This window comes from Callithrix jacchus, chromosome X (assembly GCF_049354715.1).
Source record: "Callithrix jacchus isolate 240 chromosome X, calJac240_pri, whole genome shotgun sequence".
NCBI classification, from domain to species: domain Eukaryota; kingdom Metazoa; phylum Chordata; class Mammalia; order Primates; family Cebidae; genus Callithrix; species Callithrix jacchus.
The window spans coordinates 52,386,609-52,410,718 of NC_133524.1; the positions used below are offsets into that span (position 1 = coordinate 52,386,609).

Genomic DNA, 24,110 nt, shown 5'->3' on the forward strand with positions numbered 1-24,110 from the left:
GCGCTGAAAGCAGCTGGGAAAAGAGGAGGAGAGCAGGGAGGCAGGAGTGCCCTGGTGGAAAATGGGGGCAGACTGGAGTGGGACTCCTGCAGGAGGCTCAGACCGGCCACCCTGGAGACGCCCACCACCTCACTCACACGGCAAACATGAGACCCAGGCAGGTTTCCCCTCCACTTTCAGCCTGGGGCATTCTGCAGACCCCACGCGACAAAGCCCCACAGTCCACACCAGCAAGTGTTTTCTGAGACCCTGCTGTGGCACTGGACAGCTCCCACAGCCTTCTCCCAGCCCGGCCTGCTCTCTCTGATCACCCCCGCCCCAGACCTGGCGATGGACGAGCATTCGTGCATTCACTTGTTTCCAGTTATTGACATTATCCATAAAGTTGTTCTGATTACCCGTGTACAACTTCTTGTCTGGGCCTATGTTTCCATTTCTCAGGCAAGCCTGAGAGGCAGGGGTGGTAAGCCCATTTCATGGTCTCAGCCAACCGAGGCTCTGAGAGGGAAGACACTCTCCCCAAGTTACACAGCCAGGAAGCAGCAGAGCACGGACTTGAACCCGGGGCCCCCTGAGGCCAGGCTGCATGCACTGGGCCCTGCTGGTGGCCACCCCTGCCATCCAGGGGCTCACAGTGTCCTGGGGGTGATACACCTACCTGCTGGGCACTCTCTCCTGACACCCACCCTCCCGCCCGCCTGCACATACCACTCCCCATCTCCCTTCATTTTGCATGGTCGCCACCCCTCATGGCTTCCCCGAAAGCCAGGTTCCATGCTAGGTTTCCGAGGCCTGCACCCTCCCTCCCAGCCTCCCAAGACATCGGTTTGGGTGCTTTCCTTCCTGGGCATCCATCCTGCTGCTCCTCCTTGTTTTTGTCCTCATCAGGCCCTGGGCCAAGGGCGTAGTGCCCACTGCCTCATGACACCCTCAAAGACAGTCTGAGCTACTACTGTACATCCTCCTCATACACTTGAGGAAACAGGCTCAGAGAAGGGAAGTGATTTGCCGGAGATCTCCGACCCAGCTCTGCCGCTGCCTCCACTAGTGACTTTGGCCCAGCCTCTTCCCTTGACCAGTGGCATATCGTTTGGGGTGTGCACATGAAGAACCCTTCACCCGGTTTGCCCATTGATTGTTATTTGGCGTCAATACGGAATTGTAAGAGTGCTTTTTTGTGTGCAAACTTTTCCTTTGTCGGGCAGTGTATTTAGCAAACATTGTCACAACCAATGGTTTGCTTTCTCATTTTGCTAACGATGAAAAGCCAGATTTCTAAATTTGATGAAATTCACTTAACCTGTTTTTGCGTGGCTATCGCGTTCTGTGTCATAGCTGTAAGAGTTCTTCGCCTACAGCAAGATTCTCAAGGCTTCATCCTCCATTTTCTTCCAGAGGTCTTATGCTTTAGCTTTTTTGCTGACATTTAGGATCTTCACAGATTTCAGAAGTTTGAAATCATACCAAGTATCTTTTCTGACCACAACTGAATGAAACTAGAAACCAATAACAGAAGGAGAACTTAAAAAGTCACACATAGGTGGAAATTACAACACTCTCTTCAATAAGCAATGGGTCGAAGAACAGACCACAAGGATATTAGAAAATATCTTGAGACACATGAAAATGAAAACACCATATACCACAAGTAAGGAGATGCAGGGAAAGCAGTGTTAAGGGGCAAGTTTATTGTGTTAAATGCTTACGGTGAAAAAGAAGACAGATCTCAAATCAACAACCTGTCTTTATGTTTCAAAAACTAGAAAGGGAAGAACAACATAAACCCAAAGTTAGCAGAAGGAAGGAAGTAATAAAGATTAGAGCACGAATAAAGGAAATGGAGAATCGACAAATAATAGAGTAAAAAAAAAACAATGAACCTAAGAGCTGGTGTCTCTGAAAAGGCCAACATAATGGACGAACCCATTAAGCAGATTAACTAAGAAGCAATCGAGAAGTGTCAAATAACTGAAATCGGAGTGACAGAGAGGCATTACAATTGATACTACAGAAATAAAAAGATTATAAAAACAAGACCAGGGACAACTCTACACCAGCAAATTTGATATTTTCGAGAAATGGATAAATTCCGAGAAACGTACCATGTTGCCAAGACTGACTCTTAAAGAAATAAAAACTCTCAGCAGATCTCCATAACTCATAAGGAGACTTAATCAGTCCTCTTCAACCTCCCAACAGAGAAAACCCCAAGACCAGATGGCTTCAGTGGAGGATTCTACCAAACATTTAAAGAAGAATTAGGACCAGAAACACACACACACACGCACACCCCAAAAGAATGTTTATGCATACATATTCAACAAAAGTCTAGCACACCCAGTTCAACAACAAGTGAAAAGCCCACGACCACCTGGGCTTCATTTGTGGAATGCAAGAAGTTTCAACCAATGAAAATCAATTAATTTAGTGTACGGCATCAACAAAATCAAGGACAAAAACCACATGATCGGCTCAATCGATGCACTAAAAGCATCTGACAAAAGTCAACCCCCTTTGTGATAAAAACACTCAAACTCCTTGGAACAGAAGGAAACAACCTCAACATCACAAGCGCCCTATATAAAGTACTCTCCGTGAACACCGTACTGGATGGCGAAAGAGTGAAAACTCTTCCTCTGAGATCAGGAGCAAAGCAAATGTCCACTTTTGCCTCTTCTTCTCAACATAGTCCTGGAATTTGAGAGGGCAATTCGGCAAGAAAATGGAATTAAAAGGCAACGAAAAAGAGAGAGATCATGAAGCAACCAGTGTCTGCAGTGGCTAAGGAGACATCGCAACGGACAACGAGCACATTAAAGAGATCATTACTCCAAATCATGAACACAACCTTATGCCCGCAAATCTGAAACTTTGGATATAATTTACACATTCCAAGAAAATACCACAAAATGACAGAAACAGACTAAACATCTGAGTTGTCCTACAAATTCTAGATGGGTGGAATCTGAAGGAAACAACAGCAGCAGCCACAAGAAACTCCAGACTTTGATTCCGCCACCGATTAATTCTACAAAACATCTGTAAAGGAAAGAATGTCAATCTTACCTTCTTGCCAAGTAACATAAAAAAGGGGAAATGATTCCCATCCCATTTTATGAGGCATAAACCTTCAAGGGCATGGTAAGACATGAAATGCACAGGCCTGTCTTTCGCATAAGCACAGAGGAAGAAATCTTGAATAAAGCATTAGCAAAACAAATCAGTTAAATCTCCATAAAGGAAAACGTATCACAAACAACTCAAGACTATTCTAGAAATGAAGCGGTTCAGCCCTTGAAAAATCTCTCTCTCAGAAGTAATGTGTGAAAGAGAAAAAATATGATATTCCCTATGGAGGCAGAAAGGGTATTTTATGGGTTTGATTTTTTTTAAATGATCACACACTTATGATAAAACCTCTTAGCCAACTATGAATAAAAAAGAACTCTTTTGATTCCATCAGAATATCCTTTAAAATACCCTTTAAAAGCCTACAAAAACAACGATATTCATTGGTGACATGTTGACAGCTTTCCCTCTGAGAACAGGAAAAAAAAAGAAAAAAACAGATACATCCACTGTCACCACTTATAGTGCCATGAAGGAAGAAAAAGTAATCAAGGCGGTCCTGCGAGAGCAGCCTTAAATGCATACGCACGTTAACCAAAGGACATGCCTGGGAACGTGCGCCACGATAATAACACTAACACTCCAGCACTGGAAACTACTGAAATGTCCATTAGAGGTAAAAAGGCATGAACAAACTGTGGCATCGTCATGCAAATCAAAATACTGTGCAGGAATGCAAAGAAACGAAATTCAGCTACACAGCACGACAAAAGCGAATAGTTCAAAGAAAAACCTAATGTTGCCAAGAGAAACCCAGATTGTAAAATATGTACTGTAACGATTCTGCTTATATGTGATGTGTTCACAAACAGGCAGAATTACCTTCAAGTGTTCAAAGCTCAAGAGTGCTTAGATTTGCTGAGGCGGAAGAAAAGAGTGACTGGCATGAGTGTGCTTTTTGGCTGCTGGCCACACAGCACACCATTTCTTAACCCAGATCGCAGGGGATCAGACGTTCCTGTGTAACCATCTACTGAGCGGTACCCTCATTTTTTGGGCAACTCCACCTTTGCATTCTATTCCACTACAATGCACATAAAGATACTTAAATGAATAAAATCCCAGGAATGTCCATAAACAAAGGATTCTTTGGTGATTCGTATATTGTCTGACCACAATGCCACAATGGGATCTAGAAATTAATAACAAAAGATCATTACAGCCCCCCCACCCCCGTATATGTTTGTAATTTAAGAAACATCCTCCTAAGAAATCCATGGCTCTAAGAAAAACTAAGGTTGAAATAAGAAAATATTTTGAGCTTACTAATGAAGCAAGCTCCAGCAGTCTTTGCCGCCCCTATTACTAAGTCTCCTCAATGGGGAAGTTTAGATTCCACAGGAAGACTCTCCAGCATCTCTGAGAAGGGGCAAGATGCCAGCAATCTGGATATCAAACTCCAGTGGAGGTAAGGGACTGAAGATTTCTGTAGACAGCAACTGGAATCCCCATGCCGGGTTAGGACGGATGCCTTCAAGCGAGCCTGAAGTTCCGACGCCCATAAATCTGCTGGTTCATGCTCTGCAGAGAGCACATTTGTCCTCCGTCTCCCAGAGTTGGGGGAGAGAGATTTGTCATCCTGGGAGGAGTTGAGAGGGATCCCCTGGGTGCCTATGTGATTTTTAGATACACTTTCTAGAGCCATCGTGAAATGTATAGCCCCCACCGCTACCAACAACGTGCAGGGATACCTGGCAATGCCAGTGTGGCAGACAGTTGGAAGGTCTGGTGAGACGGGGTAAGTCGGTTGCTTTCCGGCTGTCCCTACTGCCGGCGGATGCCCAAGCTCTCTTGACACCACAGTGAGACTCCGTCTCTAAAACAGAAAAATGAACATGTAGTCCCAGCTACTCGGGAGGCTGAGGCTGGAGAATCACTTGAGCTCAGGAATTCGAGGCTGCAGGGAGCTATAATCGCACCACTGCACTCCAGCCTGGGAGACAGACAGAGTGAGAACGCCCCACACCCTCAAAAAAGATCAAGCTCTCTTAATCAGCCAAGTCAGATGTCGCCCGCCTGTCTCCTTCACACCTTCTGCTACTTTCCTTCTTTTGTCTCCTCATCCAGTTTCTTTGTCTTTAGGGGGTAAAGCCTTAAGAGGAAAGGATGCAGCCAGGAAAGAGGGACGGGGCAGAGAGGGGAGAAGTGAAGGTGAGAAAGAGAAGGGGCGACTGAAGTACGTGACCAAAGGTGCCCAGGGGAACCTGGGAGCAGGAACAAGGGTCCCTGGGCAAGTTGGAACAACCCCTCATGCTGTTTGGTCTGTTGGGTGCTCAGGTTGCAGGGAATGGGCATCCAGTTGGACTTCATGAGAACTCACACCTTGGGTTGTGGAGGGCAGGACACCGTGAGAGGAGTCCCATCCTGCTGCAAAAGGTAGAAGGGGACAGTTGCCCCCAGCATAAAATGGAAGGCAGAGGATGGTAGATGGCAGAACGAGAGCTAGCATCAATGACATTTTCTTCACTGAGCCCACCACAGAAATGAGCTCCCTTCCTGGGCGCTCTCACAGCCCCTTGCCCTTGAACCTCACATCACTGATGGCAATTTGCAGAGGAATGATTAAGTCGGTGATTCACTTTAGGACGCGGTGCCCTCCGAAGCTGAAGCTAAACACACAAGGCCCACGTTAGGCCCAGTACCATGGAAGGAACTAAGGATTAGTCACCGGGTAAGTACCTGGCGGGGGGAGGTGGGGGAGCGGGCACGCTGAGGAGAGAGAATGGCATAGAGAGAAGGAAAAAGCAAAACGAGGGGAAAACCGGGGAGGACAACATGAGAAAGGAAAGAGGGAGAGGAAGGGCAGCCAGGGATATGGGAACTCGGAGGGAGGACAAAGGGACAGACAAAGCATGGAGGAGAGAGGGCAGAGAGGGGAGATGAGGGGTGATGACGGAGGCTGAAGTGAGGTAGGAAGAGAGAGGAAAGAGGGAAGGAGTGTAGAGGAAATGAATGAGGGAGTAAAGAAAAAGAAACAAGGGGAGAGGTCCTTTACCAAAGGGTGATAGATGAGGAAGGGGCAAGATGAAGGGGCAGTGAGGGAGAAAGGGTAAGGAGGAGAAAACTGCCAGCTTTGGGAACTCTACCCTGCCACGGGAAAGAGGGGATTCCCATCCCACGTCAGCCTGGGGCTCCCTGTGGGACAGCTCTGGCCCTGCTGCACGTGTCATTCAGGGCCTTCCCACGCAAACAGGGGGACCGGTCACATCGACAGCCACCTCTGCCGAATGCAAGCTCTGCACCAGATCCTCCTTTCCCCTGGCAGGTACGGGTTTCAACTAGCAAGTTTAAGGGACTCACTCCCCTTCCTGGGATTCCTCCCTGACTACACCAGTTGCAACTACTTTCATGGTTATGGAGACCTGGCCTCTCCCACAAGAACCCTCTGGGCCAGCCAGTGTGATGCACTGTACATCATATCTGTTCAGGATGAAGCGCGAGCGCGCGCGCGCGCGTGTGTGTGTGTGTGTGTACTAATAATTGCAGGGATCAATATATCTGTGGGAGTTGTGAATTGTTTCCATGTGACTGCCTTGCTAGAATCCTCTCCCCCAGGGGCCTTTATTTCAAGGACCAACTCTGCTTTTCTCCCACAGCCCAATGAATGCATCAGACACTCAGCTTCAGTTCCCATGGCAACAGGGGCTAACGGTCTAGGGACTAAGGATGAGACAAAGAGAAACGCAGAGAAATGTACGTGTTCTGTCTTCCTCTGAGGTACACAAGCCCCTGTTCAGGGATTGAAAAGAACATTCACTTTAGTTCTACCCTGCCCTCCCCTGAATGCTCGGTGGAGGAGGACAGAAACGAAGATGGGCCCAACATGAATCCAGAATGTCTCCATCCTCTAAATGCACTTGCGTGGTTTGGAGACAGACTTCCTAGTCCCCGAGCCACCATGTTACCAGCAATGTATTGTACCTGTAAACCATGCCTGTGGAACCTAGGATTCCTGCTACCCCAACTCGCTTCCCTCTTTCCCACCCTCTAGCCTCTACCGTAGTAGGGGAGTTTTTTTTTTTTTTTTTTTTTTTTCAGTCATCCCTATGTTCTGACAGAAGGAACATTGCAGCCAGCCCAATTTCAGAAATGCTGTCTCAGAAGGGTTCCCCGATCCTTCCCGCCAGAGTCACACAGGACACACCCGGTCTCTCTTCTCCTCAGTGGCCTGGGAGTCCTCAGCCCAGACCATGGGACCAGTTCCTAGGGCTCCCCCTTCCTGCCACACTCCTGTTCTGCCAGGGCCTTGGGGAGACTCAGAGGAGGGACGGTTTTGATAGTCTCCCACTTCTGCAGGTGGCCAAACTAATGAGAGTCCTGTTCCCTGCCCGTCCTCCTGAGCAGCCCACCGCGTCCTGTGTATTGGCTTCCCTTACCAGAGGCTGGACAAACAGGGTGCCAGGCGGGACATGAGACATCCTACACTGAATTTGTGAAAAATGGCAACTCAAAAGCTGGGCATAGGCCCCCAACTTCCCTTCCCTTCCTTGCATTGATTCCAGTGACTCTCTGAAGTCCCTTTCTCCACCTGCATTCTCCTCTCCTGGGCCCCGGCTGCCCACCATTTTCCATGTCCTGTAACCCCTCAGTTCAAAATATCCAAGTGAGCTCGTCTTTACTGCAGTGGAGCAACCCACAACAACACCCATGCCCCACACCAGAAGGAACCACAGGAAGGTCTTCCCACCTTCCCGACCCCCATGGACATTAGGGGATGTCCAGTCTCCTTTTGGTCAGGGGGTTTGTCTCACATGCCCTGCTCAGTACCCACCTGCCAGTGACTCCCCTGTGGTTCACAGCCCTCTCAGGGGAGCTCAAATCCACTCGGCTGCTGGTCTCTGTCTGGATGACCATGACCAATTTCCCTTGGAGAAGTACCCATGGGGAATGGCAATGCCAGGGTGGCAGCGCTTCGCTTCAACTGCTCTGCTCCTTAAATCCCCAACAGTACCACTCACAGGACTGTAGAGGTTACGCCAGTTACAGATTCCAATGAAGGGTCAGTAGTGACTACATGAAATTACAGTGGAACAAACTATTAGTGAGCGATGGCTAAGTATTCGTGCTTCTGGAATCCAAAAAGAACCACCCATCCCCTGCCTCCCACGGAAAAGATAAGGTCTTCTGAGGACATTCCATTTCAGGGGAATCCCTGTTCGTGGCTTTTCCTCCTGTTTTGAGCACCGCCCTTTTATCTTCCTGGAAAGGAGAAAGTCTCCTCCATTAACCTGCTTCATTGCAGGGATTTCTTTATGTCTCAATAATGGGATCTGTCTATGTCTCCAGCTCCCTGTGAACATATGAACACACAGAGACAATCACCCAAACACTAAGGAGCTATGAGTGTCCCATCATTATCCCTCATCCAGCTCTGTGCAGTGGCTCACACCTATAACCCCAGCTATGCAGGACACTGGGGCAGGAGGATTCTCCGAGGCCAGGAGTTGGACACGAGCCTGGTCAATGTAGCGAGACCTCATCTCCAAAGAAACAAAAACAGGAAACCTTAGCGGTATATGGCTGTGATCTCAGCTACTCCAGAGGTTGATGCAGGAGGATGACTTGAGCCCAGGAGTTCGAGGCTGCAGTGAGTTATGACAGCACCACTGGACAGAGCTTTGGGAGACTCCACTTTGAAGCCAGGAGTTCAGGATGAGTTTGTGCATCACAGCAAGACCCCGCCTGCAGAAATAAAAATCAAAATGTTAAAAAATTTAAAAATATGTCTGACAAATACCTTTCTCAAAATTTGAATTTGTCAGTGTACATTAGCCTTCGTTACTCAGCCTGGCTCCTATAGACTTCAGACTTCATTTCCTCATCCTCTGGACATCTCTGCCCTGCCAATCCCTCATTCTCAATTTGGCCATCCCTGCGGATGGAGGTTATCAGCACGGCTTTAACTGAGAGCCTGAATCACGGGGCTGGTCGCCCATATTTTTAACAAAGCCAGCTTCTCTGTTTGATCCCATCTTTACCCCTCACCCTTTCACAGTTTGAATTCCTGCAGATATCCACTGTTTCTCTGCATCTTCAAAATCTCTTGCTCCAGTGCTTATTCCCATCAGCGTACAATTACGCTCCACCGTCCTCCATGGTAAACAAGCACCTTCCCTTGGCCACCCTTCCCCACCAGCTGTTCTCTCACGTACCTGCTGCCCTTCACAGCAAAACTTTTCTGGCGAGTTGTTGGAACAGGTTGCCACCACTTCCTCATCTCCATCTCCAATGTCTTGCATGGCCTTCTGTCCTCCAAATATGCTTTTCTTCATGCTCTTTAGTAACTTTCATACTGTCAAATCCAATTATCATCCTTCTGACTTGGCTTGCCCTCCTGGTAGCATTGAACATGCTGTCCACTGCCAGTCTCTTCAAATAGTGTGGATTTCAAGAGAAATCCCAAGTAAACATTTCCACGAAACCATTGTCTTCTGGTGATCTTCCTTCCAGGGTAGATCTTATTCTTTGAGTTATTTCCCGGCTCCTCTTCCTCTTTTTTGCTGCTATGCTCCAGATTGTGGCTTTGTTTCCTCCTTTTCTACATTTTCTCTCTAAGAAATTTCCTTTCACTTCATAGATGTAAATAACACCTACATCTGCCACCTCCTGTATCCATCAGTAGGTTTGATTACAAACAACAGAAAAACACTCACGGTTGCTCAACCGAAAAGGAACCTGATGTGAGAATATCAGGTTGCACATGGAGCCAATAAGAGGACTGCATATCCAGGATCGGAAAGCAGGCGGTATCCATGGGAGTCTGAGACAGAAACAATCACGAAGGTCACGCCTGAGAAATAGCTTTGTTTTCACATTGTTCTTGCAACCTTGCTGCTCTGCCAGTGAGGTCGCTTTGGAAACCTCCTACCGCATTGATGCTTTTCAGCCTTCTGGAAGTCTTCGTACGGGTTTCGTTTTGTAATAACTCAAAAAGATCCCTCCAACTTGTATCCTAACGTATTATCAGTACGTACGTTAACTCAGGAATAACTTATGAACATTTTTAATTTCTCCAGAGATTCTTTCCTCCTTCATTCAAAGAAACAGCTTTATTGAGATACAATTCAGATACCACAAATTTCACCCGTTTAAAGTGTACAGTGCAGTGGTTGTGAGTATATTCAAAGGTGGAGCAACTCCCATTCTGTAGGTGGCCTTTTCACTGTGTCGATTGCTTCATTCGGTTCAACGTAGGATTTTGGTTAGACGTAATCTCTCCTGTCTAAAGTGGCTTTTTGTTGCTTGTGCTTTTTGTCATATTCAAGAAGTAATTTCCAAGACAAACGCCATGGAACTTTTCACCTATGTTCTCTTCTAGGAGATTTATGGGAAAAGAGAGTTGAAAAGGATAGCTATGCACTGCCATGTGTGTACCTACGCAACTGTCTTGCATGCTCTGCTCATGTACCCCAAAACCTAAAATCCAATAAAAACTAAAAAAAAAAAAGAAAAGGATAGCTATGATAAGTGATTAATATCCAAGCTATACAAGGAACTCCTACAACTCAATGCCAAAAAAGACGACAACAAACTGACTAAAGAATGGGCAAAAGACTCGAATAACGTTTCTCCAAAGAGGATGCAGGAATGCCCAACAGTATATAAAGAAGTGCCCAAGATCACTAATCAGAGAAATGCAAATCAAAACCACAATGAGGTATCAGCTCACACTTTGAAATATTATCAAAGAAAGCAAAAGATAACAAGTGTTGGAGAAGATGTAGAAAAATTCCAACCCAGGCACACGGGAGTAGGCATGTAAAACCGTGCAGCCACTGTGGAGTACGCCAGAGTGGCTCCTCAAAAAATTCAAAATGGAACTAGTATGTGATCTGGAAATCCCACTGTTGAGTATATATCCAAAAGGATTGAAATCTGGGCCTTGAAGCCATGTATGGACTCCCACCTTTATTGAAGCATTACATCTAACAGTCAAGATCAAAACACAATATGGAAACAACCTAAATGTTTATCAGCAGGTGAATGGATAGGTAAAATGTGGTATATACATAAAATCGCACATTATTCAGCCTCCATGAAGAAGGAATTCCTGCCAACACACACAAATAATGCGGGTTCTAATTATTTCAGCTATCTAAAGCAATCAAGCTCAAAAAACAGGAGTGCAATGTCGGCTGCTTGAACCGGGAGGGAGGGGGAAACAGGGAGTTGCTATTATGTGTGTATAAAGTTTCCATTGTGCAAGAGGAACACATTACTGGGACCTGCTGTGCAATCCTGTGCCTATGGTTAACAATATGGTATTATGTACTGAAAATGTTATTGAGGGCAGATCTCATGTTACGTGTTCTTACCACAATAAAATGAAAAAAAATAATAAACCAAAAAAGTCGTGCAACTAACAAAACCTTGTAATTTAAGAATTTTTTTATTGCATTTTAGGTTGGGGGTACATGTGCAGAACATGCAGGATAGTTGCATGGGTATACACGTGGCAGTGTGCTTTGCTGCCTTCCTCCCCTTCACCCACATCTGGCATTTCTCCCCATGCTATCCCTCCCCAGCTCCCCCCCGCCTGTTCCCCCCAATAGACCCCAGTGTGTAGTGCTCCCTTCCCTGTGTCCACGTGTTCTCATTGTTCATCACCCGCCTATGAGTGAGAATATGCGGTATTTCATTTTCTGTTCTTGTGTCAGTTTGCTGAGAATGATGTTCTCCAGATTCATCCATGTCCCTACAAAGGACAGGAACTCATCGTTTTTGATTGCTGCATAATATTCCATGGTGTATATGTGCCACATTTTCCCAGTCCAGTCTATCATCGATGGGCATTTGGGTTGGTTCCAGGTCTTTGCTATTGTAAACAGTGCTGCAATGAACATTGGTGTGCATGTGTCCTTATAGTAGAACGATTTATAGTCCTTTGGATATATACCCAGTAATGGGATTGCTGGGTCAAATGGAATTTCTACTTCTTTTTTATTTTATTTTTTTATTTTTTATATTTTATTGCATTTTAGGTTTTGGGGTACATGAGCAGAGCATGCAAGACAGTTGCGTAGGTACACACATGGCAGTGTGCTTTGCTTCCTTTCTCCCCTTCACCCACATTTGGCATTTCTCCCCAGGTTATCCCTCCCCACCTCCCCCTCCCACTGGCCTTCCCCTTTTCCCCCCAATAGACCCCAGTGTTTAGTACTCCCCTTTCTGTGTCCATGTGTTCTCATTTTTCATCACCCGCCTATGAGTGAGAATATGCGGTGTTTCATTTTCTGTTCTTGTGTCAGTTTGCCGAGGATGACGTTCTCCAGATTCATCCATGTCCCTACAAACGACACAAACTCATCATTTCTGATTGCTGCATAATATTCCATGGTGTATATGTGCCACATTTTTCCAATCCAGTCTATCGTCAATGGGCATTTGGGTTGATTCCAGGTCTTTGCTATTGTAAACAGTGCTGCAATGAATACTCGTGTACATGTGTCCTTATAGTAGAATGATTTATAGTGCTTTGGATATATACCCAGTAATGGGATTGCTGGGTCAAATGGAATTTCTATTTCTAAGGCCTTGAGGAATCGCCACACTGTCTTCCACAATGGTTGAACTAATTTACACTCCCACCAACAGTGTAAAAGTGTTCCTTTTTCTCCACATCCTCTCCAGCATCTGTTGTCTCCAGATTTTTTAATGATCGCCATTCTAACTGGCGTGAGATGATATCTCAATGTGGTTTTGATTTGCATCTCTCTGATGACCAGTGACGATGAGCATTTTTTCATATGATTGTTGGCCTCATATATGTCTTCTTTCGTAAAGTGTCTGTTCATATCCTTCACCCACTTTTGAATGGGCTTGTTTGTTTTTTTCCTGTAAATCTGTTTGAGTTCTTTGTAAATTCTGGATATCAGCCCTTTGTCAGATGGGTAAACTGCAAAAATTTTTTCCCATTCTGTTGGTTGCCGATTCACTCTAGTGACTGTTTCTTTTGCCATGCAGAAGCTGTGGAGTTTCATTAGGTCCCATTTGTCGATTTTGGCTTTTGTTGCCAATGCTTTTGGTGTTTTGGTCATGAAGTCCCTGCCTACTCCTATGTCCTGAATGGTTTTGCCAAGATTTCCTTCTAGGGTTTTTACGGTGCCAGGTCTTATGTTTAAGTCTTTAATCCATCTGGAGTTCATTTTAGTGTAAGGTGTCAGGAAGGGGTCCAGTTTCTGCTTTCTGCACATGGCTAGCCAGTTTTCCCAACACCATTTGTTGAACAGGGTACCCTTTCCCCATTGCTTGTTTTTGTCAGGTTTATCAAAGATTGTATGGTAGTAGATATGTTGTGTTGCCTCCGATGCCTCTGTTCTGTTCCATTGGTCTACATCTCTGTTTTGGTACCAGTACCATGCTGTTTTGATTACTGTAGCCTTGTAGTGTAGTTTGAAGTCCGGTAGTGTGATGCCTACTGCTGTGTTCTTTTTGCTGAGAATTGACTTGGCTATGTGGGCTCTCTTTTGGTTCCATATGAAGTTCATGGTGGTTTTTTCCAGTTCTGTGAAGAAAGTCAATGGTAGCTTGATGGGGATAGCGTTGAGTCTGTAAATTACTTTGGGCAGTATGGCCATTTTCCCGATATTGATTCTTCCTAACCATGAACATGGAATGTTTCTCCATCTGTTTGTGTCCTCTCTTACTTCGTTGAGCAGTGGTTTGTAGTTTTCCTTGAAGAGGTCCCTTACGTTCCTTGTAAGTTGTAGCCCTAGGTATTTTATTCTCTTCGTAGCAATTGTGAATGGCAGTTTGTTCTTGATTCGTCTCTGTTTAAGTCTGTTATTGGTGTATAGGAATGCTTGTGATTTTTGCACATTGATTTTATATCCTGAGACTTTGCTGAAGTTGCTTATCAGTTTTAGGGGTTTTTCGGCTGAGATGATGGGGTCTTCTAGATATACTATCAAGTCGTCTGCAAATAGAGACAATTTGGCTTCCTCCTTTCCTATTTGAATACCCTTTATTTCTTTTTCTTGCCTGATTGCTCTTGCTAGAACTTCCAGTATTATATTGAAAAGGAGTGGTGAGAGAGGGCATCCCTGTCTAGTGCCGAATTTCAAAGGAAATGCTTCCAGTTTTTGCCCATTCAGTATGATATTGGCTGTTGGTTTGTCATAAATAGCTTGTATTATTTTGAGATACGTTCCGTCAATAGCGAGTTTATTGAGGGTTTTTAGCATAAAGGGCTGTTGAATTTTGTCAAAGGCCTTCTCTGCATCAATTGAGATAATCATGAGGTTTTTTGTTTTTGGTTCTGTTTATGTGGTGAATTACATTTTATAGACTTGCGTATGTTGAACCAGCCTTGCATCCCCGGGATGAATCCTACTTGATCATGATGGATAAGCTTTTTGATGTGCTGTTGCAAGCGGCTTGCCTGTATTTTATTGAAGATTTTTGCATCTATGTTCATCATGGATATTGGCCTGAAGTCTTCTTTTCTTGTTGAGTCTCTGCCGGGTTTTTGTATCAGGATGATGTTGGTCTCATAAAATGATTTGGAAAGGATTCCCTCTTTCTGGATTATTTGAAATAGTTTCAGAAGGAATGGTACCAGCTCCTCCTTGTGTGTCTGGTAGGATTCGGCTGTGAACCCATCTGGACCCGGGCTTTTTTTGTGTGGTAGGCTCTTAATTGCTGCCTCAACTTCAGACCTTGCTATTGGTCTATTCATACTTTTGGCTTCCTCCTGGTTTAGGCTTGGGAGGACACAAGTGTCCAGGAATTTATCCGTTTCTTCCAGGTTTACTAGTTTATGTGCATGGATTTGTTTGTAATATTCTCTGATGATGGTTTGAATTTCTGTGGACTCTGTGGTGATTTCCCCTTTATCGTTTTTTACTGCATGTATTTGGTTATTCTCTCTTTTCTTTTTTATCAGTCTGGCTAGTGGTCTGTCTATTTTGTTGATCTTTTCAAAAAACCAGCTCTTGGATTTATTGATTTTTTTTTTGAAGGGTTTTTCGTGTCTCTATCTCCTTCAGTTCTGCTCTGATCTTAGTTATTTCTTGTCTTCTGCTAGGTTTTGAGTTCTTTTGATATTGCTCCTCTAGCTCTTTCAATTTTGACAATAGGGTGTCAATTTTGGATCTCTCCACTCTTCTCATGTGGGCACTTATTGCTATATACTTTCCTCTAGAGACTGCTTTAAATGTGTCCCAGAGATTCTGGTATGTTGTGTCTTCATTCTCATGGGTTTCGAAGAACTTCTTTATTTCTGCCTTCATTTCATTGTTTATCCAATCAACATTCAAGAGCCAGTTGTTCAGTTTCCATGAAGCTGTGCGGTTCTGAGTTGGTTTCTGAATTCTGAGTTCTAACTTGATTGCACTATGGTCTGAGAGACTGTTTGTTATGATTTTGGTTCTTTTGCATTTGCGGGGTAGTGCTTTACTTCCAATTATGTGGTCAGTTTTCGAGTAGGTGTGATGTGGTGCTGAGAAGAATGTCTATTCTGTGGATTTGGGGTGGAGAGGTCTGTAAATGTTTATCAGGTTTGCTTGTTCCAGGTCTGAGTTCAAGCCCCGGATATCCTTGTTAATTTTCTGTCTGGTTGATCTGTCTAATATTGACAGTGGAGTGTTAAAGTCTCCCACTATTATTGTGTGGGAGTCTAAGTCTCTTTGTAAGTCGTTAAGAACTTGCCTTATATATCTGGGTGCTCCTGTATTGGGTCCGTATATATTTAGAATCATTAGCTCTTCTTGTTGCATCAATCCTTTTACCATTATGTAATGGCCTTCTTCGTCTTTTTTGATCTTTGTTGCTTTAAAGTCTGTTTTATCGGAGACAAGAATTGCAACTCCTGCTTTTTTTTTTTTTTTTTTTTTTTTTTTTTTTTCTCTCCATTTGCTTGGTAAATCTGCTTCCTTCCCTTTATTTTCAGCCTTTGTGTATCCTTCCATGTGAGATGGGTTTCCTGGATACAGCACACTGATGGGTATTGGCTTTTTATCTAATTTGCCAGTCTGTGTCTTTTGATTGGTGCATTTAGCCCATTTACATTTAGGGTTAATATTGTAACGTGTGAATTTGATACTGCCATTTGGATGCTAGCTGGCTGTTTTGCCTGTTAGTTGATTCAGATTCTTCGTTTTGTTGATGTTCTTTAGCATTTGGTATGTGATTGGAATGGCTGGTACTGGTTGTTCCTTTCTATGTGTAGTGCCTCTTTCAGGAGCTCTTGTAAAGCAGGCCTGGTGGTGACAAAAATCTCTGAGTACTTGCTTGTTTGCAGAGAATTTTATTTTTCCTTCACTTCTGAAGCTCAGTTTGGCTGGATATGAAATTCTGGGTTGAAAGTTCTTTTCTTTGAGGATGTTGAATATTGGCCCCCACTCTCTTCTGGCTTGTAGGGTTTCTCTGAGAGATCTGCTGTGAGTCTGATGGGCTTCCCTTTGTGGGTGACCCGACCTTTCTCTCTGGCTGCCCTTAGTATTTTCTCCTTCATTTCAACCTTGGTGAATTTGATGATTATGTGCCTTGGGGTTGCTCTTCTTGCGGAATATCTTTGTGGTGTTCTCTGTATTTCCTGAACTTGAATATTGGCCCGCCTAGCTGGGTTGGGGAAATTTTTCTGGATAATATCCTGAAGAGTATTTTCCAGCTTGGATTCATTGTCTTCGTCACATTCAGGTACACCTATCAAACATAGATTAGGTCTCTTCACATAGTCCCACATTTGCTGGAGACGTCGTTCATTCGTTTTTGCGCTTTTTACTCTAATCTTGCCTTCTCGTTTTATTTCATTGAGTTGATCTTCGACCTCTGATACGCTTTCTTTTGCTTGGTCGATTTGGCTGTTGAAAGTTGTGCATGCTTTGCGAAGTTCTCGTGTTGTGTTTTTTAGCTCCTTCAATTCACTCATGTTCCTCTCTAAGTTGTCCATTCTTCTTATCATTTCCTCAAATCTTTATTCAAGGTTCTTGGTTTCTTTGCATTGATTTAGAACATGTTTTTTTTAGCTCACGGAAGTTTCTCATTACCCACCTTCTGAAGTCTGATTTTGTCATTTCATCACACTCATTCTCCGTCCAGCTTTGTTCCCTTGCTGGTGCGGAGTTTTGGTCCTTTGTAGGAGGTGAAGTGTTCTGGTTTCGGGTGTTTTCCTCCTTTTTGCACTGGTTCCTTCCCATCTTTGTGGATTTATCCACCTGTGTTCTGAGTAGATGCTGATTTTCCGATTGGGTGTCTGAGTGGACGTCCAGATTGTTGATGATGAGGTATTTCTGTTTCTTAGTTTTCCTTCTAACAGTCTGGCCCCTCTGCTGTAGGGCTGCCAAGGTCCACTCCAGGCCCTGCTTGCACGGGGAACTCCTGTAGCAGCTGTGGACCGTGAGGGTTGCTACCAGATTCTTCTGCTATCTTTGTCCCTGAATGATCAGCCCACCAACTGTCGGTCTGATCAGTCCTTTGTGAGGTGACTCTTTGGATAAACGGGGGTCAGGGAGCTGCTTGAGGAGACAGTCTGTATTTTATAGGAGCTCAAGTGCCGAGCTGTGAGCTCCATTGTTCATTCAGGGCGGCTAGGCAGGTATGTTTAAGTCTGCTGCAGCAGAACTCATAAAGCCCCCCTTTTTTTTTTCCTCAGGTGCTCTGTCCTGGGGAGTTAGGGCTTTATTTATGAGTATCCATTGCACTGTCCTGCCCTGCGAGGAGGCAGTCTAGTCACTGCCTGCCTGTAGTGGCTATGGTCAGCTGCCGTGGGCTCTGCCCTGTTGCCATGGGCTCTGCCCTTCTGCCGTGGGCTCCGCCCCGCTGCCGTGTGTAATCCCCTGTAGTCCTGTTTATATGGGTGTGGTTAGAACTACGGCGGCAATGGAGGCTCGCCTCTGTAGTGGCAGACTCTCTCTGTTATGGCGGGTTGCCTCGGCAATGGCGGGCTGCGTCAGCAATGGCAGAGTACCTGCGTAGGGGTCACGTGCCTCGATAATGGCGGATGCCCCCCCTTCCACCGAGCTGCACTGTCCTGGGTTCAGCTGTGCTTGCCATGAAACTCTCAATCCCGAGCGTTTCCAATTGCTGTTTTGTTTGTTTTTGTTGGGGTGAGACCCGCCGAGCCTGATCACCAGGCTCCCTGCCTCAGAGCCTTTTCTTTTTTTTTAAGTTGAACGGTTGACTCTCTCCTAGGCGTTCCAGTTGCCTGCTGCAAGGGTGCCAGGATCTGTGTGATTTCCCGTGCAGCGACCCACTGCACCGGCTCAAACCATGTTGCTGCCCGGGAATCTCCTGGCCTGGCTCTCTGTTTAAGTCCTGTTTAATCAGATGAATGTGCTAATCTGCCTTCCAAATTCTCCAATTGCCGGTTTAACAGGGCAACCAAACCAGTATATTTTGTATGGAGTGCCGCTGCACTGCGGCCCGTGGGGCTCCTCCACCTGGGAATCTTCTGGTCTGTAGGCAATAAAGGTCCGTCTGGAAATGCGGCGTCCACTCACCCTCCGCGATTTCACTGGGAGCTGCAATCCTGAGTTGGTCCTGCAGTGCCATCTTACCAAACCTCAAGATTTTTTTTTTTTAATTAAAAAAAAAAAACTTTATGTATTTAAGTGACCTAATCTCCCTTCTTCTTTAAACCACTGCCACCCTCTGATCTATCTTCTGGCTCTCTGGTTTTGCATGCATTGAACGTTTTCTATAAATCGGATCCTACAATACATGACCTTTTTGACTGGCCTATTTCTGTAAGCAGTGCATTTTCCAGATTAATCAGTGTTGTGGTGCGTACCAATGCATCACTCAACTAACTGCCATATAGTAATACCACATATCGGTTACTCTTGCAACTGTTGATGGACATTTAGATTCATTCACTTTTTGGCTATTATGGATAAGGTTGTTATGGGCACTCTTGTACAGGATTTTACCTGACTTATCTTTTCAATTCTCTTGGGTGGATTCCTAGAATGGACTTGCTGGGTCATAAAGGAACTTTTGGAGGAACTGCTGCACCCTATCCCAAAGTGATTGAAACGTCTTACAATGCCATGAGGAATGTCTTAAGATTCAAATTCCTCCACAACCTTGCCAACATTCGTTTTTATCTATCTTTTCAATCTCGGCCATCTTCGTGAGTGGGAAGTGGTATCGCAATGTGGATTTGATTTGAATTTCCCTAAAGACCAATGACGTTTTTTGAGCATCTTTTCTTGTGCTTGTTAGCCAGTTGTATATGTTCTTTAGAGAAATGTCTATTAAAATACTTTGCAACTTTTACTTGGGCTATGGGTCTTTTTTATTATGCAGTCATGTTTATTAGGTAATGCAAATAGAGTCAAATATGAGATATATAATTTTCCAATCTTTTCAATAATCTCATGAGTTGCCTTCCCTGGCCGTGATGGTGGGCTTTGAAGCACAAAAGTATTTAATTTTAATGAAGTACAATTCTCTTCGTTTCATGTTTTTCACCCATAATTTGGGTGCCATATCCACAAAGCCAATTCCCATTTCAAAGTCATGAAGATTACCCCAACATTTCTTCCAAAAGGGACATTTTTTTCCCCTTAGATTTATGTATATCATTAATTCTGAATTAATTTTCAGGCATGGCATGAGATGGTGGGTCCACTTCATTCTTCTCTGTGGACATAACCATTTGTCCCAGCACCTTTTGTGGAAAGCACTATTCTTTCTCCCTTCGAGTTGCCTTGATACACTTGTCGAAAACCCATTGAACTTAAATGAAAAGTTTTATTTCTAAAATTCGCATTTTTAGGACACTTACATATATGCCTATATTTATTCCGGTACCACAACACATTGATTACTTCAGCTTTGCAGCAGGTTTGGAATAGAGATGTGTAAGTCCTCCATCACTGCTCTTTTTCAAGATTGTTTTGGCTCTTCTGGGTCCCTTGCATTGCCATGGGAATGTTAGTATCAGATTGTCAATTATGGCAAGAAAATCCCGGTGGGATTTTTAACAGGGAATACTTTGTATCTGCAGATCCACTTGTAGAGTGCTACCATTTTAATGATACACAGTCTTCCCATCTATGCATAAGGGACATCTTTACATTTCTTTAGGTCTTCTTTAATTTCTTTTTAATTATACTTTAAGTTCTGAGGTACAGGTGCAGGACGTGCAGGTTTGTTACATAGGAATACACGTGCCATCGTGGTTTGCTGCACCCATCAACCCCTCATCTACATTAGGTATTTCTCCTAATGCTATCCCTCTCCTAACCCCCTAGTTTATATGGAATAAACTCGATGACTGGTCCTAATAGCATTTTCTTTTCTGGCTTCTTCAGTGTTTTCTATGTACAGGATCATGTCATCTGTGAGCAGAGATACATTTATTGATTCCTTTTAAATCTGGAGATCTGCTGTCTCTTTTTCTTGCCTAAATGCATTAGGTTGAAGATCTTGTACAATGTTAAGTAGAAAGGGTGAGAACACACGTTGTTGCTTGTTGAGAGTGAAAGTTTTCGGCCTTTCACCATTAAGCATGATGGCAATTGTGGGTTTTTGGTAGAGTCTACTGAGCTGCGGACTCTCTCCTGTTTCGTCATAGTTTTTTAATTGTAAAATGGTTTCGGATCTGTCACAAGTTTTTTCCTGTGTCTACGGCAATGATAATATGAAAATTTATTTGGTTAGTGTGGTATATTATATTAATTGATTTTTGTATGTTGAACCAATCTTACATTCCTGGAACAAGTTCCACTTGGTCTTTGTGTATAATCTGTGTGTGTGTCTGTGTGTGTGTTGCTGGATTCGGTATGTGTGTAATTAGTGGAGGAGATTTGTGTATACATAACAGATGTTCATCTGTAATCCTGTTAATTATTTCCTTCTGATACCTTGTCTAATTTTGGAATTTCGTTAAACCTAGGCTCAAAATCTAGGTGGGAAGTGCCACCTTCTGTTCTTGAGCCATCTTGTGAAGCTTTGGTGTTAAGTGTTCTTTAAATATTTGGTAGAATTCACCAGTTAACCCTGGGCTTTTTTGGGGGGGAATATATCTGTCAGTAATTCAATCCCTTTACTTGTTGCAAATATATTCAAATCTTCTCTTTCTCCTTTAGGCAGTTTCGGTAATTTGTGTGTTTCTTTACACTTGTTCTTTTCAACTAGGTTATCTAATTTTGGTGTTCACAGTATTTCCCATAACCTTTTTATTTCTGTGAGATTGTATTAATACCCTATATTCTAGTTTTGGTTTTTGTAATTTGCATCTTTTCTATTTTTCCTTAGTCTGGCAACAGCCTGTCAATTTTATTGATCTTTGTTAAAGAACCAACTTGTGTCTTGTCATTTTTTTCTATTATTTCCTATATTCTTTGTATTTATATCACTCTAGCAGTCCTTATTTCCTTCTTCTTGCTTGTTTTGGGTTAGTTTAACCTTCTTGCTCCTGTGTCTTCACATAAAAATTTAGGAGAATTGTTTGAGAGCATTACTCTTTTTAATATAGGCATTTATAGCTATACATTTACATCTAAGAGCTAATTTAGCTGCATCCTACAAGGCTGGAATTTTGCGTGCATCTTTCTGCCTTCAGTCGTGTCCATTTTTGCTTCGTGTATTGTGGGGGCAATATTACTATGTGCCTATATGTTTTTATAATAATCATTATATCTTCTTGATGGATTGAGCGATTTACCATGAGAAAATGTCCTTCTCTGTATCTAAATCGAATTGTTGTCTTAGAGTATATTTTTGTCTCAGAGAATATTAGTAGAGCCACTCCAACTGTCCTTTCTTGATTGTTTCCACACTATACATTTTCCATGCTTTTATTTTAAGCAATTTATGTCTTTGGAAGTAAAGCACACCTCTTCTAGATGGCATATAATTGGAGAATTTTTAAAAAATCTGTTCTGCCAGTCTCTCCTTTTGGTTTTGTTGAGGGCATTTTCATCTATATTTATAAAATACATTGTTCTGTCGTATACTTTTCTTGTGATGTCCTCTTCTGCCTTTGGTTTCTGGGTAATATTGGTCTGATAGAATGACTTTAATTGAGTTTGAGCCAAGTTACTTAACTTTCATGAACCACAAAGACTAAGGGGGATGTGGATTGACTGAGTCTGGAAGGTTTTCTTTTCTCTAGTTGATTTTCTCCAAGTGGTCATGAGGTGGAGGCACCTGCTAGGCATAGAATGAAAAATGGATGGATAGTGGGGTCAGATATCATCTTGTGAACCTCTTATCTCCCAGGCCATCTCTTGACCTTCCCGCCAATCCTGTCTCCCTCCCCATTTACATCTACCACAAGGAATTCAAAGAGGTTTGGGGAACTTTAGACGAAATTTCTCCAAAAGTGACTTTGATAAGTGGTGCACAAAATATGTCTGAACCCAAGATTTTTCACAAAACAGGGTGATTAAGAAGAATTTTCTTTTGAATTTTTATTTTCTTCCACACAGTGAAACGCATATTTAGTCTTTAAAGTGGATAATAACGTCTGGAGTCCAGAAAATGAAACCTGGGGCAAGGAAGAGGCTTAACTGAGGCTCCACTGTTTTGACAATCTTCACAGCTTAGTGATTGTGGAAGGGCTTTCTGGGGTGCTAGGGGCAGGATTGATGGCTGTAGAGTCACATGGCATACAGATTCGATGTCAGGCTTCCTCTTACCATAAGAACGCCCAATATGGTTTGAAAAGGGAACCCACATATGACGTTCTTCAATATAACGAAAGGTTCTATAAAAATTGAAGAGCCTTCAAAAAGAGGGATGAGAATTAGTTACTGCCATTGAGAAGTTCAGAGTCTGGTAGGAGAGATAAGCCTCATAGGCATTGATATTTATCATAATGAATATTACCTTCCTTGCAGGAAGAAAGAGGAGGGAAGAAACAGCTTCCTGAGGTAATCAGGAGCACTTGCTCCATGTTTAAGGGAAGAGTGGCAGGTTATCAACCATCAAAGCTGTGGGAATGACATTCCCGGAAGAAGAAACAGAATTTTCAAAGAAGGAGGCTTATTTGACACACAGTTTTTGACAACTCTGTCTCCCCCAAATACTGTGCAAGGTTTGCGAGCTACAGAGGAAATGAACATGGCCTCTGTCCAGATCACTAACGAATCCACGTACCCTGAACCGGCAAGGGAAACATTCACAAACCAGTTCTCATCATTTTAAAAGGTATAATGACTCCAAGGTTGCCTGGGGAAGGCCATCTCGTCATCCAGTCAGTTCCCCTACAGGGGAAGTCAGTACCGTGCTGTGATCACTGTTATTCCCGGTTTTGTAGCTCCAGCAATTAAACGTTGTCCACACATCCAGAGGGAATTGGGCTACAGAGGACTGCCTCACATTGATACGATTTACCAAAATCGTACCCACATGGTACACAAAATGAGGGAAGGTGCATCATCTGAATGAAACATGAACAAGTGTAAGACACATTTTCCTAAATGATACATTTTGCTTCCTTTGCATTTGTTTTCTACACTTCCTATTTATGACAACTGATGTTGGATTTCCATTTATGGTAATGATATTAAGTTTCCTTTGAAAATGTACTTATTGATGAAAAATTATTTTGTTCAAAGAATAACACTACACCTTCTAAACACAACAATGAAGATATCCTGTGATATTAATGAGCTAAAATTCTATACAAACCATAAGAAATGCAAGTGAAATATTAATGTAGGTCGGAAGCCTTTGGTATTATAATAGTTTTACCACAATTAAATATAGCAAAAAGAGTGAAGGTGGTAAATGGATGATTACTGAAATCAGGGACCAAATCAAATTTTCTCCCACAGTCCAATGTATGCGTCAGACACTCAGCTTCAGTTCCCATGGTAACTAGAACTAATGGCCTTGGGACTAAGAATGAGACAAAGAGAAACACAGAAATGTGCGCATTCTGTCTTGCTCTGACGTACACAAGCCCCTATTCAGAAACTGAATAGAACATTTGCTTTAGTGCTGCCCTGACCTTCCCTTCCCACTGGGTTGAGGAGAACGGAAAGGCAGAGGGATCCAACACCAATCTCAAGTGTTTACATCCAGGC

General features: G+C 43.5%; 1 long non-coding RNA gene across 1 annotated transcript; it reads right to left on the minus strand.

Moving 5' to 3' along the window:
• Positions 1-1,668: 1,668 nt before the first annotated feature.
• On the minus strand, positions 1,669-9,782 carry LOC128930587 (uncharacterized). The gene is made up of 3 exons (XR_008478825.2): positions 9,282-9,782; positions 7,901-8,811; positions 1,669-4,945 (listed from the first exon to the last, which is right to left on the minus strand). It is a non-coding gene; the product is annotated as an uncharacterized LOC128930587 (long non-coding RNA).
• Positions 9,783-24,110: the final 14,328 nt, after the last annotated feature.